The sequence below is a fragment of the Mus caroli genome, unplaced genomic scaffold (genome assembly GCF_978045245.1).
Source record: "Mus caroli unplaced genomic scaffold, Mus_caroli_1 scaffold_11, whole genome shotgun sequence".
NCBI classification, from domain to species: Eukaryota; Metazoa; Chordata; class Mammalia; order Rodentia; family Muridae; genus Mus; species Mus caroli.
Genome location: NW_028227266.1, coordinates 104391506 through 104408098, shown reverse-complemented (window position 1 = coordinate 104408098; position 16593 = coordinate 104391506). Strand labels below are relative to the sequence as shown.

Here is a 16593-nt window from a genome sequence, read left to right as displayed (position 1 = left end):
ACACCAGTATTTCGGAACTGATTTAATGGGAGGGGGGCGTTAAGTCTTCTCTGCATATTTGTTGAATGTTTCCACGTTTGTCAAAGCTGTCCTTGAAAAGAACAGAATTCAGCTGCTGACAGCCAGCACATCATTGGGTATGGATGAAACATCAGCTAAGGTTTGATCCATGGCTCTGCTCATTGTTTTATTTTCCTGGACCACATAGATTCTCTCAACAAGTCTGGTTTCCATGTCAGCTACATTCCAAGACAAACGGGGCTTGTTTTAGACCTTCCCCTGGGCTGACAATGCAATTCGGTTGGTAGAGCATTGGCCAAGCAGACACTGAGCGGTGGTGCACACCTGTAATCCCATCACTCAGGAGGTGGGGAAGGAGGGCCAGAAGTGAGGTTGAGTTTGAGCTATATGAGATCCTGTCTCAAACAAATAAGCAAAGACAGACAAAACCAGACAAGCAAAAGCCACTTTAATGGGGTTGTTCTGGAGAACTGATGGGTCTCGATCTTAAAAAGCTGTTCAGTGTGACCTTGAGAGCCAATGAAAGCTGCCTACAATTCTCATGGCTTGAGATTCACAGGCCTGGACAGTTCCTATGGCAACAGAAGCAGATGGGGAAGGAAGGACTACTGGGCCTGTGGGGAGACACAGCCCACATGGCTCTGATCCTGGTCCTGCCACTTAGCAGCGATGAGTTTACAGGAGGCTTAGCTGATCTTCAGTGCCCTTCACTCTGGTGTAAGCCTCTTCCTTTGAGAGTGAATAGGGCTTTGTGACTTGAACACCACAGAATATGGCGAACGCGATGCTTTGTTGCTGATTCTGTTATGCTACAGTGTATGGCGAAGGGGATACACTACTGCCATGATGACTCTGATCCGTGGTAAGGCCCCCGTCTTAGCCAGGTGTGGAGGCACAGGCCTATCCTCCAGCCACTCAAAGGCAGACACATTATAAATTGAAAGCCAACTGGGGTTACATAGTAAGTCTAAACCCAGCCTGGGCTACATGGCAATAACCTGTCTCACAAAACAAAGCAAGATTTCATCTTTAATTGTACATGGTACAATCCTGTGCCTGTAGTTCTAGTCCTTGGAAGGTACCTGAAGGAAAATTACTTCAGTCTCCTTTTCAGCTATGTAACGAGTTTAAGGCCAGCCCAGGCTATACATGACCCTATTTCCAAAATCGACTCCTACCCCTAAGTAATGTTCATCTTGGTAGACATAGAGAAAGTCTTCCTAGCCTTGGAAATACTCTGCGATCTTCCTGTGAAGAGGCCATGTGATGGGAACAGTGGGCAGGCACAGGCCATACGGACTTCTGTTGCTGAGAGCCAGGAAGAAGCAGAGAAAACGAAATCTCCTGGCGCTTACTCCACGTGATCGAAGAGGAAAGCAGCAGACACGTGGGAAGCTGGAGCCCAGACTCTGAGGATGACGGACGAGGGAGAACTCTAGCTTAGCTTTTTACCATTTACCAGCTCATTGCTCTGACACCATTTACTTAACCCCCCTGAACCTGAAATCAGGCGAGTGAACAGGGTGTTCGTGAAGCATGCACCCCAGAGTCCGAGCCTGGGTGGCCCTCACTCATGATGGCCATCACAGCATTATCATTAGTAATGGGCTAATACCGATCACTACCGTGGCTCCTGCTCTGTGGTTCATCTAGGCCTGTCATGCAGCAATTAACATCTCTAGCACAGCACAGCTCAAAGGACACCAGGTAGGAGGAGGCTCTCTGGTGCTTAATTCAATGGAGTTAATTATTTGAAGCTGTGCTCTAGCCCAGTCTAGGCCAACTTTCTCTGAAAAGGTCCTGAAGGCCAAATCTTCGGAAGCAGCTGAGCTTGACAACAGGTAATCCATAAGCAAGTGGCTGTGACTGTGCTCCAGCTAATGGTCATTTGCAAAGAGGATTGGCTGGCTGGATTTGGTCCAAGTGGCTTGCCCAAGCCCTGTCCTAGCTTTTTTTTTTTTTTTTTTTTTTGCTTATGTCAGCATGGCGTTCCTGAACAAAGGCCCCATGTGAGGAGTCCACGGCAGAGCAGCCATTCTTCTCCCCGCTGACGCATTCTGAGAATATTACCTAACTTTGTTGTGTTCTGAGAATCTGTAACTTAACTTGCTCAGGCCTCAGGTTCTTCCCCTGCAAAGCTTAGGCAGCAGAACTTCCTGTTCAGGCCACTGTGCTGATCCAAGTCTGTGAAAGGTGATGTTTATATAAAAGACGAAATACATTAAACTAAAGAGGTAACTGTACTTCAGGGTTTGCTGGTGGTGGTGGTGTTTGGTTTGATTTTGAGACAGGATCTCACAGAGCCAAGGCTGGTTTGGAACTCTTTAAGAGAACCTTTGCCTCTCGAGTGCTGGGATTACAGATATGTGCCACTGGACCTGGTGTGTGTGTGTGTGTGTGTGTGTGTGTGTGTGTGTGTTGGCTTCTTATCTCTCCAAATAGACAGTGAGTTTGTTGAAGGCCAAATACCTGTCCCCACTTGCCTTTGTTCCTGCACCTCCTCTAGGTGCTGGAAAACAGTGTCCACCCAGAGCAGCGCATAGGGACCGCAGGGCTCTTGTCATTCTCAAAGCACCCGTTTCTCTTAGAAGCAAGATGCTTGCCTGGGAAACAGGAGATACACTTGTTGGAGGCTGGGGCATGCAGGGAGCCAAGGACCAGGCAGCTGCTCTTCAGCTTTGGCCACAGACCCCTCCAGTCCCTGCTGCACACCCAGCAGCATCACAGGGAGCAACTACTCATGCATGTCTCTGCATTTGCTTGAATCATGGGAGCTCAGCCATTGCTTCTGAAGTGGGAGTATTTCGACATCTTTTAAGTAGAGATGGTTTTCAGAGCTGGCTAGAGGGATAGCAAGCATCCATTATTGCACGGATCATGTGCTAACCCCGGGGCACCTGTTTATGAACACTTGGATGGCAACATAATCTACCACCGCCATGACTTCCAACTGATGGCGTGTCAGGCAGATGACAGGAGAAGGCAGGCCCTCTGGGCTTTCTCTCTGGCCGATACAGCAGACAGATGTGTGCTTTCTCTATCTCTTCTCCATTTGTCCCAGCCTATCTCCTAGCAGCCAGCACCTACAACTTCTCACCTGCAACCTACTTTACACATATGCAAGGCAGGCTGGGTCATTTATAACCCATTAGAGACGTCCCTTTACTAGAGCTTATAAATTCCCCAGTCCCCTTGGCCCACAGCTAGGATCAAAATGAAATCTATGTTTTATACTATGTTTAAAAACTTCACAGATTTAAGCTTCTTTTGCACACCATGGTAGCTTCCTTAGCACTGTCTGTCCTTACATTAACACACACACACACACACACCCCTGCCAGATCAACTCCACACACTCAGTCTTTGTCTTAGGCACATCTGGGGAAGGAGGCTTACTGACCCATCTCTCTGTACACTAATGCTCAGACAGCTCGGGAATATTGTGACAACGATCACCACAAAGCTCTGTGATTCATAAGAGCAATTGCAAACGCTTAGCCAGCATCTCTCAGTTATTAAAGAAACATTATTACTCCCCTTCCACCCTCCCCACCCCCGCCCTGCTTTACAATAGATTATTAAGAATGAGAAAGGCACTCCTGAGAATGGGCTAGTGAGCTGGGGAAAGGGCCAAACCTCAAAAAGCCAAGAATCCGTATTCTTTAATGAATAGCAGAATTATATGTTTGTGTGAGGTTGGCCCCTTTGATAAAACCCTGATTCTAGAGAGAGCAGGAGCAGGGGTGGGGTGGAATGGTTGGGAGAGACCCGGAGGGAGGAGAAAGGAGAACAAAGAAGAAAGCAAGCAAGCAGACAAACATTATTTAGGGGAGTCGGCAGCCCATGAAGGAGAAGGGCCTTGAACTTGTGGGAGATAAGGGAAATTGCTTTGAGGCAGGAGAGGGAGAGAAGGCTTCCTGTGCTCTGGGAAGGGGAGATATGCTCTCGAAGCAAATGAGAAGGGTTGTAAATCATGGGCAATCCAAGTAACATTTATTCTGCGGGGCTGGGTGCTGCAGAAAGCTATCAGAAGATGAAAAGTCGGGTCAACTCTCTCTGACTGAAAAAGCAGAAAAGCATCCAGTCTTGAAACTGAGGGGCTCCTCTTCATATTTTGAGCGGCACCCAGGAGCCGCGGTGGCTGCTGCTCTCTTCTTGGAATCGGGAGACGGGGTGGGGGTGGGGACTCTTGTTGGATGTGCTTGAACTGGAGAAAGGTAACCTGACTACTTCTCTTCCCCTCTTCTCCGCCACCTGAAGAAATTGAATTGTGCTGATGAAGATCTGGCGATTGTGCTGACGCTCTGAACTCTTTATATGAAATAACAGCCCGGGTGCTAAACTCTAATCTCGTTTCTCTTTGTTGGAAAAGGGAAATAATTGCTACTTAGGCTGTCACCTGACTCTGCAGAGGCAGGGAGATGGATCTTAAGCACCCTAGGCCCTGTGACCAAAGCTCTCTCCGATAAAAGGAACCAGCTGAGCATTCTAATTTCCCGGAGGAAAGACAATTCTTGGGGCTGAAGGAAGATTAGGAGTAGCCAAGTGAGGGTGAGGGGTGGACCAGGTGTGGAAGGAAAAGCAATGACATAATAGATGCCCTCCAGCTGGCATCCACAAATGATCTAAGAATCAGAAAAGGCCCGACTAAACACCAGTGATGCCCCATTATCCTGCACAGAGTGAGCGCCACGAATTTGGGCAACACAGACAATCCGGTCAATACTCGAAATTCTGAATAAAGCATATTTATTTGTGACCTTATAAAACAGCACCATTGCCAATAACTGCAAAGATTCTGAACTCCACGTAAGGTCCTTGGGGAGTGTCCACGTGGTTCCAAAATCTACTGTGCTGATTACAAGTCCCTGTCCCCTCCTGATTGATTATATTGCAAATTCCTTTCCAAATGCTGTAGACAGCGCTTCTCAGACAAGGCCAATTTGTTTACAGCCAGAAAGCAGGCTGCCCATGTTGAGTCTTGGAAGGGGTACTATGGTCAATGCAGCCCAAGTCACCGAATTAATCTGTGGTGGGGCCATGAGGATGGATGATCTTCCCCAAGAATGGTCGCTTCCCTATACAAAATGCTAGAGCACTGCTTCTCCCGGCACGTGATTCCTGACAACATCTGCACAGGCCTGCAAACACAATAAAACCACACAAGTCCACTAATAACCATAGATACTGCCGGGAGACAGATGCAAACTGAATGCTTTCCTGGGCAATTTCCCTATGCGGTCTTTCAAAACTGAGTCTTGAGCGTTTTGTTTGAGCAATCGTTCACATCAAAAAGGCTACCCCCATCCTGAACTTCATGCAGCATTTCTAAGAAGGTTAAGCTAATCAGAACCTGCCAAAATGGTATATATTTGTATAATTTTAAAGAATGTTTTACATAATCACACATTTCAAAGTTTAAAGGGAAGTCAAAATATTCCAAATGTCAAAACCCTAACAAAGCCCTGGAGATCAGGCAGAGGGGAAGGACCAGCCATGCAAGAGGCAGGAGTGTCTTTGCCAGGGGACTTCTGTGTCAGTCAGAATGCCTCTGCTGCCCAGGTTTTTACTTTGCTTTCTGCAGAGTGCTGGGAGGGATGTATTTTAGGGAGCTCACCAAAACTTGCTTCCAGATATTTATCCTTCTAAATCCCTTTTGGCTAAGAGTTAGAGGCTATCTGTAGCCAACTGAATAGAAGTAATGAATTTGAATAATCAATATGAATTAACATAGAAAACAGTCCAAACTAGAAAGAGGCCATCGCCCCCTTTAAATTCAGTCTGATACAAACATTTCCTTAATATTCAGGATAAGGCAAGGTGGTTAGTATTTCCAGAAGCATTAGCTCATTAACGGGATGGAAATTTATTTTTATTTTGTATATATTTTGAATTTTGCAATTACATTTTGTCATATTTATAGATGGTGTATATTTTTAAAAGAGTACATGGGAAGATGGCTTCGTCAGTAAGGTGCTTGCCATACATACGTGAAGACAGGTACAGTGTGAGTCTGTAACCATGGTGCTATGGACGCAGAAACTCATAGATCCTTAGAGCCTGGGTGAATCTCTCACTGTGCTCCAGATTCAGTGAGAGACCCCCGTCTCAATAAATAAGGCGGAAAGTAATTGAAGAAGACATCAGATGTTGACCTTGGTCTCTACACACATGTGCACTCACACATATACACCCACATGGAACACACACACACCTATGTACACCTGTGGGACAGTGGGTGCCGGGGGAGAGAGGGAGTGGGAGATAACCCGTGTCCCACCAGAGTTCTAGTGCTCTGGGCAGGCAGATGCGGGAGGACTGCCGCTCACTTTCCAGGGGGCCCCAGGTGGGTGTCTGGCTGTGGGAAGCTACAGACTCAGCCCACGGTGGGGGTGGGGGGTAGGGGGTGGACAAGGGGCAGTCCTAGATAACAAGGTCTCAGTCTCCAGCATCCCACTCTGGATACGGAAGAGCTGAGAACAAATGGGGGCCCTGGAGTCAGCTAGGTCAGCTCCGGGTCAGCCCCGGGCCAAAGGGAGGAGAGGGCAGGGAGAGAGGGGGCACTAGGCGGTTCCTACGCAGGTGAGAGTCCTTGGTCCAAGGTCTGTGGCTGGAGCTCAGAAAGGCCTTCCAGAGGGAGGTTAGATGCAGCTCGTTATAAGGAGCCTTTCCCATCGTTCAAGCATGGTGGGCCTTGATGAGCAGAGACAGTCTATGGTTTTAGAGCTTTATTGTAAAAAGGCAGGGGGAAAGAGAGAAGGTAGAAAGAGGGAAAGAGGTTGGCCATGGCTGTTTGGGGGGGGGGGTAGGGAGAGAAGGAGGGCTAGAATTTATAGTAAGAAAAGTGAGAGCTTAAAGAGTGAGGAGGGGCCAAGCAGCAACTTTTATAGTGGGCTGGGCTATCAGGTAACTGTGGGGAGGAGCATACCTGGCTATAGTCAGGTAACTGTGGGGGTGGAGTCTAGCCAGAATGCCAAAAGCTTGGGACATTGTGTGACTTATAGTCACAGAATCATGGAGTTGGGGGCTCTGTAGTGTCAGGCACCTGACTCTGGAAACGTGACTCGCTTTTCTGTCCCTTGTAGAGTTTTCTACTGAGTTGGTGGAGCAAGCCTCATTCAACCAAAATAGGCTGCCTATCACAGTCCCACATACACCCACATGGAACACACCCATGTACACCCACATGGAATGTACAAACACACATATATACCCACATGGAACATACACAACACACACATGTACATCCACATGGAATATACAAATACACACATACACCCACATGGAACATACAAACACACATATACATCCACATGAAATATACTCACATGTACACCCACATGGAACATACACACACATGTACACCCTCATGGAATATACACACACATGTACACCCACGTGGAACACACACACATGTACACCCACATGGAACGTACACATATACACCCACATGGAATATACTCACATCTACACCCACATGGAACATACACACACATGTACACCCTCATGGAATATACACACACATGTACACCCACGTGGAACACACACACATGTACACCCACATGGAACGTACACATATACACCCACATGGAATATACTCACATCTACACCCACATGGAACATACACACACGTACACCCACATGGAACACACACACATGTACACCCACATGGAATATACTCACATCTACATCCACGTGGAACATACACACACAGAGAGAAATCTTTGTAGTTGAGGCTTCCCCTCAAGGGCTGGTCAGTTCTTAGAGATGAAGGGCCCAGCTCAGCCTAGCACAAGCCTCTGAGATGCTTAGAAGCCACTGTGGACACACACACACACACACACACACACCCTCATCCCAGGAAATTCTATTCTTCTGATACAAGTTAGGCAGGACACTAAGCACTTAGAAAGCACACCCATAGTCTGTAGCTCCCACCAAGAGTCTCCAGCCCTGAACACACAAGCCCTGTCCTGGTTTGCTTTTCCTAAGGAGACCCCTCTAAAGGCTGTACCCCACATTTCTCCCTTCTCCTATCTTCTGCCTCTCTAACAATTTGGGGTCTTTTCCATGCAGCCCTTCATGGGGTTCTGACCTCCTGTCTTAGGGCCTGTGAGTGCCATACACTTTGCTCTCCTGTGCTTCTCCCACAACCCTACTCACCATCACGTGAAAGAATACTAAACGTGCTTTTGATCGACTGTGGGAGCGCACTGTGAAACTCTGCGGCACTCGAAGCTCTCGAACATTGATCTCATTGTTGTTGTTGCTGTTGTTACGGAACAGGACCATTTATTAAACTTACAGCTGTGCTTATGGGTCCGTCGATAAAATATGTGAATGTTAAGTTTCACTGCTTTGTGATAAGTTACCACGAATTTAGCAGCTTAAAATAGCACACCTTTATTCGCTTGGAGTTCCTGTGGGCTAGGAGCTCGGGCGCAGCTTACTGAGGTCCTCTATTCAGCATTAAGTGAGACTGGGATCCCTGTGTTAGCTGTGCTGTGCTCCCACCTGGAAGCTCAGCTGGAGGGGAGTCCATTTGAATCAGAATCCCTCTATCTATGGTCAAAGGACAAGGGCCTAGCTTCTTGGCGTGTCTGATTCGAGACACCCCCGACATGTAACATGCTGCCTGCAGTTCCTTGCCATAGAGGATGTCCCACATGGCCATTTACGTTGTCACATGTGGAAGGGGGAGTCTGGAGAGCAAGCTTCCAACTTGGAATCTTTCTTAAAGAACATTATACAGTCACGAGGTCTTAGAGAACATAATATGCTCATAGGCAGGGTTATCTTTATACAACCCATTGGCTTAGAAGAAGGGGGTAGCAAGATGGCTCTGTGGGTAGTGTACTTACCCTTCATGCCTGGTGACTTGAGTTCAATCTTTGGAACCCAGGTGAAATGGAAGAAGAGAACTGATCCTCTAGAGTAGTCCTCTGACATACTCGCTCCATATACTATAGCACTAGCCACCCCACCCCCACCCCATACACATTACCACAGAATCTGCTCTCTACAGTTAGTGTACAACTGTTAATGAAGACATTCCCAGAAAACAGATATACCTCTCAGGAGTGAAGTGGGCGTTCCAGATGGCCAGGTGTCCAGGCAGCAATGGTTGTTCTCTAGGGCTCCCTCGTGCCTTTGAGGTCTGAATTTCAGCGGTTTGATTTGGAAAGGGGCCCAGACTCCAAGATCCACAGATGCAGTAACAGCTTCCAGTCAGCCGTACACTGGAAGTGTCTCTGAAGACGTGAGGTCTCTTCAGATAAGGACTGAAGTGGTTTCCTATCCCTGCCTTTGGAAAGCCCACAAGTAGTGCACTCTTTCTTAAAAGCCAAACGCTGGTTCTTGTCATCTATTTTTAGAGAAAGGTCTCACCATAATTCCCAAATTGGCCTCAAACTCCTGGGCTCAAATGATCTCTTGCCTCAGCCTCCTAGTAACTGGGCTCCAGGGAATATACGGCCATTCCCCAGTTCTGCCTTAGACTGTTTTTCTCTGAGCAGGAAGCGACCCCATCCTGGTGAAGAATAAGTTCATCCACTGCCTTGTGGTTTAGATTTATGACATCAATTTCACATCGCTTTTACCTTATTTTTCTTCCAGTTTTTTTTTTTTTTTTTTTTTTTTTTTTACTCTGTGGCAATTTTCCACTTAAAAGCTTTGTAACTGGATTTCTATGGACCGGGCTCCAACCTTACTTTGCCCTTGCAAACATCAAATCCCACACAGTCCAACAGTCTGATCAAACCGTGCACAAGCCCAACCCAAAGCCGAGACAGGCCGGAATGACCTGAGACGTCACCATTATGTCATCGTTTCTGTGGCTGCGCCTTAGCGCTCCTAAAGAGCGCCCCTAAAGAGCACCTCCTTAACCTCAGATGCACCCATCAGTGTCTGGACAGGGTGGGGGAAGCTGAAGCTACAAACCACCGATGAGAGGCGAGGGCACCGCCGCCTCATTACCTCTAGAACAAGCCTCATTTCAACTCTGTGATGAACAAGTCCCTCCTCTTAGCTCTGCGGTCCTTAGCCTGATGCATCCAGACATTTTATTTTGTGGCTTGCTGTAGAAAAGTCTCAGGTGGCTTTAGAATCCTGGCTTTGTAAAGCTGTTTTCCCTGTAAAGGGTGAGTTTCCTGTTCCTATGTAAACAGTGAGTGCATTCCTTGTGTGCACTGACTGTGCCGGTGCCGGGCAGATGCACAGAAGCACATAACCCAGAACATACCTGTTAAAGGATGAATAAGAGGCGAGCTGTGTAGTACATGCCTGTAATGCCAGCTCTCAGAAAGGTGGGGTGGGAAGATCGCTGGACATTTAAGACCAGCCTGGGCTATTTAGCAAGACCCTATTTCGATGTATAAAACGGAAACATTCTGCTCAATGCAGAGGGTTAGAAATGGGATAATTAGACACCGTTTATGCACAGGCATCATGTGTTACTAGATGTCTTCTGTGCTGATTAGTTTTTGACCCAAACTAGAATCACCTGAGTTGTATCCTCACCTGAAGAACTGTCCTGGTTGTAATTGATATAGGAGAGACCAATCCACTGTGGGTGGCGCCACTCCTAGGAAGGTGGACCTGGTGTAAAAACATTAGCTAAAAAGCCAGGAAGCAGCTGTCCTCCATGGGTCCTGCCTTGACTTCCCTCAAAGATCAGCTGTGTTCAGGATGTGTAAGCCGTGTAAACCCTCCTCTCGAGGATTTGTTTTTGATCAGTGTTTCATCGTAACAAAAAACAAACTAGAACACTGTTCTAATCATTGACACAAGTGATAGTCTCCTTCTTCTGTGACCAAAAAACAAAAAAGAAGTCTCTCTTGTTCTGGAGCACAGTAACTTTTCCTGTTTCATCGAAGGACTTTCTCTGTCTTGTTTGAAATCTATGTCTAATCCTACATTTCTGCAGATAGGACTTCCAGTGTTTCCCAGCATTCATATCCTGGCTTTATTTTATATACAGACTATGCCAAGCAGACCACATGCTTAACCTCAGTGAGCCTCAGTTAGCCCATCTACTAAATGGGGCTTCAGTAGTATCTTCTTCACAGATAAAGTCAGTGGTACACAGTGCTCATCCTGTGTTCTCCTCTTTGTACTTGTCATTCTCGGAGACTTCATCTCCCTACAGCTCTTAACAATCACTGTGTCTACTTGATGCTGAAATGGAAATACGTAACCTTGATGCCTCGTGTGGCTGCCACTCCTGGTCTTCCTTGTCTGGGGGTCATTCCTCCCTGCTGGATCAGCTTCTCCTCAGCATCATTCTGCCTGAAATGATTCTCATTATCTTGCTCCCCTTTGGGGTCCTGAAGGGTGGGTGGGAGGCTGGACAGCAGTTCACAGCTCTCCATAAAGCCAGCCACAGGCAGGTGAGATGGCTCAGGGGGGAAAAGTGCTTGCCACCAAGCCTGACAACCTGAGTTTGATCCCCAAGACCCACATGGTGGAAGGAAAGAACCAACTCTGACCTCCCTGTGTGTACTATGTGGCGTGCCTTTACCTCAAAAATGAGAACGTAAATAAACAGGAAATAAATGGATGTGAGTTCAAAAATGTTTTAAGAGTTCCCATGTGACCCAGAGATTTCAGTCCCAGGAGAAAGTAAAAACACCTGCCCACACAAAAGCTTGCACATAGATATTTGTAGAAGCGTTGTTCATAATAGTTCCCAAATGCAAACATCAAACATCCATCAGTGGGTGAACAGACAAATGAAATTTAGTGTGTTCATATAACAGTACTATGCAGTCATACACATACTGTACAATACATACACATACTGTACAATATTGTACAGAATGCATTGTGAGTGAGCCTTAAGCATGAGCCGTGTCAAAGAAGCTACACAGAAAATGGAATTGTAGGGTACCATCGACGGGAAGTTTCCAGAGTGCACAGGTTCCTGGGGTCAGGAAATAAATGACTGGTTGCCAGGGCTGGAGGAGTCAGTTGTGAGAGCTGCTGGATGCAAGACTTAGTTTTTAAGGTAAGGCAAATGCTCTGGAATTAGATAATGTTGAGGTCACGCTGTGAATCCACTAAAAATTGCCAAAATATGGACTTTGAATGTTGAGATGATGAATCTTACATCACATAGATTTTGTCTTAATTTTTTAAAGATTTATTTATTTATGTATATGAGTACACTGTAGCTGTCTTCAGACACACCAGAAGAGGGCATTGAATCCCATCACAGATGGTTGTGAGCCACCCTGTGGTTGCTGGGAATTGAACTCATGACCTCTGGAAGAGTAGTGAGTGCTCTTAACCACTGAGCCATCTCTCCAGCCCCTTCTTGTCTTAATTTTTTTTTTCATTTATACATACAAGAGAGAAGAAGATTTATTTATTTTTTTGGATCTGACTAATTTCACTTCACAAAATGATTTCCAGTTCCATTCATTTTTTGCATGTTTCAGTAAGTTCTTTTTTTTAATTTTTAATATTTTTTATTACATATTTTCCTCAATTACATTTCCAATGCTATCCCAAAAGTCCCCCATACACCCACCCCACTTCCCTACCCACCCATTCCCATTCTTTTGGCCCTGGCATTCCCCTATATTGGGGCATATAAAGTTTGCAAGTCCAATGGGCCTCTCTTTCCAGTGATGGCCGACTAGGCCATCTTTCCATACATATGCAGCTAGAGACAAGAGCTCCGGGGTACTGGTTAGTTCATCATGTTGTTTCAACTATACTGTTGCAGATCCCTTTAGCTCCTTGGGTACTTTCTCTAGCTTCTCCATTGGGAGCCCTGGGATACATCCAATAGCTGATTGTGAGCATCCACTTCTGTGTTTACTAGGCCCCGGCATAGTCTCACAAAAGACAGCTATATTTGGGTCCTTTCAGCAAAATCTTGCTAGTATATGCAATGGTGTCAGCGTTTGGAAGTTGATTATGGGATGGATCCCTGGATACGGCAGTCTCTAGATGGTCCATCCTTTCATCACAGCTCCAACCTTTGTCTCTGTACCTCCTTCCATGGGTGTTTTGTTCCCAATTCTAAGAAGGGGCATTGTGTCCACACTTTGGTCTTCATTCTTCTTGAGTTTCATGCGTTTAGCAAATTGTATCTTATATCTTGGGTATCCTAAGTCTTGGGCTAATATCCACTTATCAGTGAATACATATTGTGTGAGTTCCTTTGTGATTGTGTTACCTCACTCAAGATGATGCCCTCCAGGTCCATCCATTTGGCTAGGAATTTCATAAATTCATTCTTTTTAATAGCTGAGTAGTACTCCATTGTGTAAATGTACCATAATTTCTGTATCCATTCCTCTGTTGAGGGGCATCTGGGTTCTTTCCAGCTTCTGGCTATTATAAATAAGGCTGCTATGAACATAGTGGAGCATGTGTCCTTCTTACCGGTTGGGACATCTTCTGGATATATGCCCAGGAGAGGTATTGCTGGATCCTCCGGTAGTACTATGTCCAATTTTCTGAGGAACCGCCAGACTGATTTCAGAGTGGTTGTACAAGCTTGCAATCCCACCAACAATGGAGGAGTGTTCCTCTTTCTCCACATCCTCGCCAGCATCTGCTGTCACCTGAATTTTTGACTTAATTTTTTTTAAAGCAAACTTTGTCATTGAAAAGTAACACTGGCCTCTTTCCGCTACCGGCGTTTCCTCAGGCTCTGTGAGGAATGGCCAGTGGACGAGACCAAGTGGCCGGGACTTGGGCGCTTACCTGCGGCAGCGGGTAGTGCAGACCTTCTGGGAGGGAGAGAACACCCAGATTACAGAACCCGAGGCCTGTGATCAGATGTACGAGAGCTTAGCACGACTGCATTCAAACTACTACAAGCACAAGTACCCTCGCCTCAGAGACACCAGCTTCAGTGGCCTGTCCGTGGAAGAGTACAAGCTGATCCTGTCCACAGATACTTTGGAAGAATTCCAAGAGATGAATAAGAGCCTGTGGAAGTTGTTGAGAGGACCCAGATATAGCTGTCTCTTGTGAGACTATGCCAGGGCCTAGCAAACACAGAAGTGGATGCTCACAGTCAGCTATTGGATGGATCACAGGGCCCCCAATGGAGGAGCTAGAGAAAGTACCCAAGATGCTAAAGGGATCTGCAACCCTATAGGTGGAACAACATTATGAACTAACCAGTACCCCGGAGCTCTTGTCTCTAGCTGCATATGTATCAGAAGATGGCCTAGTCGGCCATCACTGGAAAGAGGGGCCCATTGGACTTGCAAACTTTATATGCCCCAGTACAGGGGAACACCAGGGCCAAAAAGTGAGAGTGGGTGGGTAGGGGAGTGGGTGGGAGGGTATGGGGGACTTTTAGGATAGCATTGGAAATGTAAATGAGGAAAATACCCAATAAAAAGTATTAAAAAAAAAAAAAAAGAGCCTGTGGTAGAAACTGCAGAAGTTTGTGCCCACCAGGCCCAAGGAGAAGCACAAGGCCTGGACTAAGGTCCTTTCCTGCCCATGGACCTGACTGTGGGGTCTGATGCTCATCAATAAAACTGCCCAGTTTCTCCCAAAAGCAAAAGAAAAAAGAAAAGTAACCCTGTTCTGTAGAAGGAGGAGAGTGAGCCAGAGACCCAGACTAGTGTTTTCCAGCAACCAAGATGCTCATGAGCAGCACCAGAGAAGGCTCGGGAGGTGCTGCTCTAATTGTTCCACATACTTAAGGGCCAGCTTCCTAGGCTCGGTTTAGTGGGACTTTAGGCAACTTTGCTGGAATGTATTCAAATCTAAACAAAGAGTCAAAAAAAAAAATTGTGAGTGGAGATTGAAGACCACAAAAGAGCCAACCGAAGAACTTGGTGGAAAAAAAAATGAAAAGTTTCTTAGGAGACACATTTATTATATTCATGATTGCCAGGCTGAATTGAGAAGGCAATAAATCTCCCGTTCTGACTGCATTTAATATCTCTCCTGTGCTTTCTCTCTGTCATCCTCTTCCTCCCCCTTTAATCAAAAGCCTGACTGTCAGGGCAAATAGGAATTCTGAGAGTTAATAAAGCAACATCTAGGCCTTCCAAGGACGCAGCCTGACGCCAGCTTCTGTGAAGGTGGTTTATCAGATGGTGGGCTTAGAGGTGATGAGGATCCTGGAGACGTGCCATGCCCACCTCTATCAAGAGTTTATTAATCTTCAGGTTTGGGAAAGGTTCCCATGAGAAGAACCTAGGTTTGGTTTGGACAAACCATACACAGCCAAGAAATGAAAGAACAGAGAAAGATCTACAGCCTGCATCAGCATAAAAGCTGCCCAGGGGGCAGGGCGCTGGACTCCTGGGTCCCAGCTCTTAGAAGACATTCCAAACCATTTCCAGAACACACCACACCCCAGATGGAAATGGATCACCATAGCTACAGACTGAAGGAGTCCATGTGTTCCCACAGATGGCTGCTAGAAAGTGAGTTTGCTTATCAATGTAGAAGTCAGGAAGGAAAGAGCAAGGACTGGAGCAGTCATAATCTTTTAAAATATTTAATTTCTTACACTTTTCTCTGTTCGTGTATGTAAGTCAAGAGGACCACTTGCAAGTCGGTTCTCTCATGTGGCTCCCAGGGGTTAATTAACTCATTAATCAGGCTTGATGGCAAATACATTCATCTGCTGAGCCATCCCATTGGCCGGGAATGGCACAATTTAGTCAAGGCTTGTTCAGGGTCTCACATGAATAGACCAAGTTTAAAAAAAATCTAGAGACGCTTAGTTCTTTGTAAATCTTTCCTTATCCAACCCCAACAATCCTGACTGGGCTTGAACTCGCAGAGATCTATGTGCCTTTGCCTCTGTTGTGCTGAGGTTGTCAATAGCTTTTGTGTCAGCTCTTCTGACAATTTCTCTGCCCTAAGGTCATAGTCTTTATCGTTCCTACTTCTATGTACCACTCTACGGAAAAACAGCAAGTCCTCCCTGAAAACATGTGCAAGTGTGTTCAAAGCAACATTATTTACATTAATCAAAACGTAAACTGCTTAGACATTTATCGACTGGATAATGATGTGCACAAGGGTTGGCTCTACAGGCCTGGTTTACTCAGAACCTCCATAGTCCCAAGGTTTTCAGTACTGAGTCTTGTCCTGGTTCCTGGGAAGAGATGGCTGGCCTTTGGATTATCCCACCTTGGTATGCCTAAAGCCTTGTGCTATGACAGCAGTTCAGATCAAGAGGTAGAATCTCAGCCAAAGCCCGAGGCTTGGGTCATTGTGTCTCTCTGACCTAACTGGAGGCTGAGTAATTAATTGTCTGACATACTGGTAACATATGACCACATGCCTAAATGCCAATGCATATCCAGGCAGTTTAGGTGAGCTTCCTTGCTTAGCAACATATGACATGTGTTGACATGTGTCATTGCTGGAAGGATACAGAATTGACTGTACTACTCTTCTTGTCAGAGACAGCTTCTACTTCCCCCAGAATCAACCTATGCCGATTAGGTTATGTATCTTTTCATGGAAATAAAACATAACCATGAGCAGAACTGTTTTCTTGAGTTCTTTGAGTCTTTCTAGTGTATCACTAAACTTGGGGGTGCTCTCAAGGACCCCAATACAAATGCAGATTTGTGT

The 16593-nt window shown here is 46.1% G+C and overlaps 1 pseudogene; it reads left to right on the top strand.

The window, feature by feature from the left end:
• The first annotated feature begins 656 nt into the window (after nt 1-656).
• LOC147002141 (ubiquinol-cytochrome c reductase complex assembly factor 2 pseudogene) lies at nt 657-14500 on the top strand (annotated as a pseudogene).
• The last annotated feature ends 2093 nt before the right edge of the window (nt 14501-16593 follow it).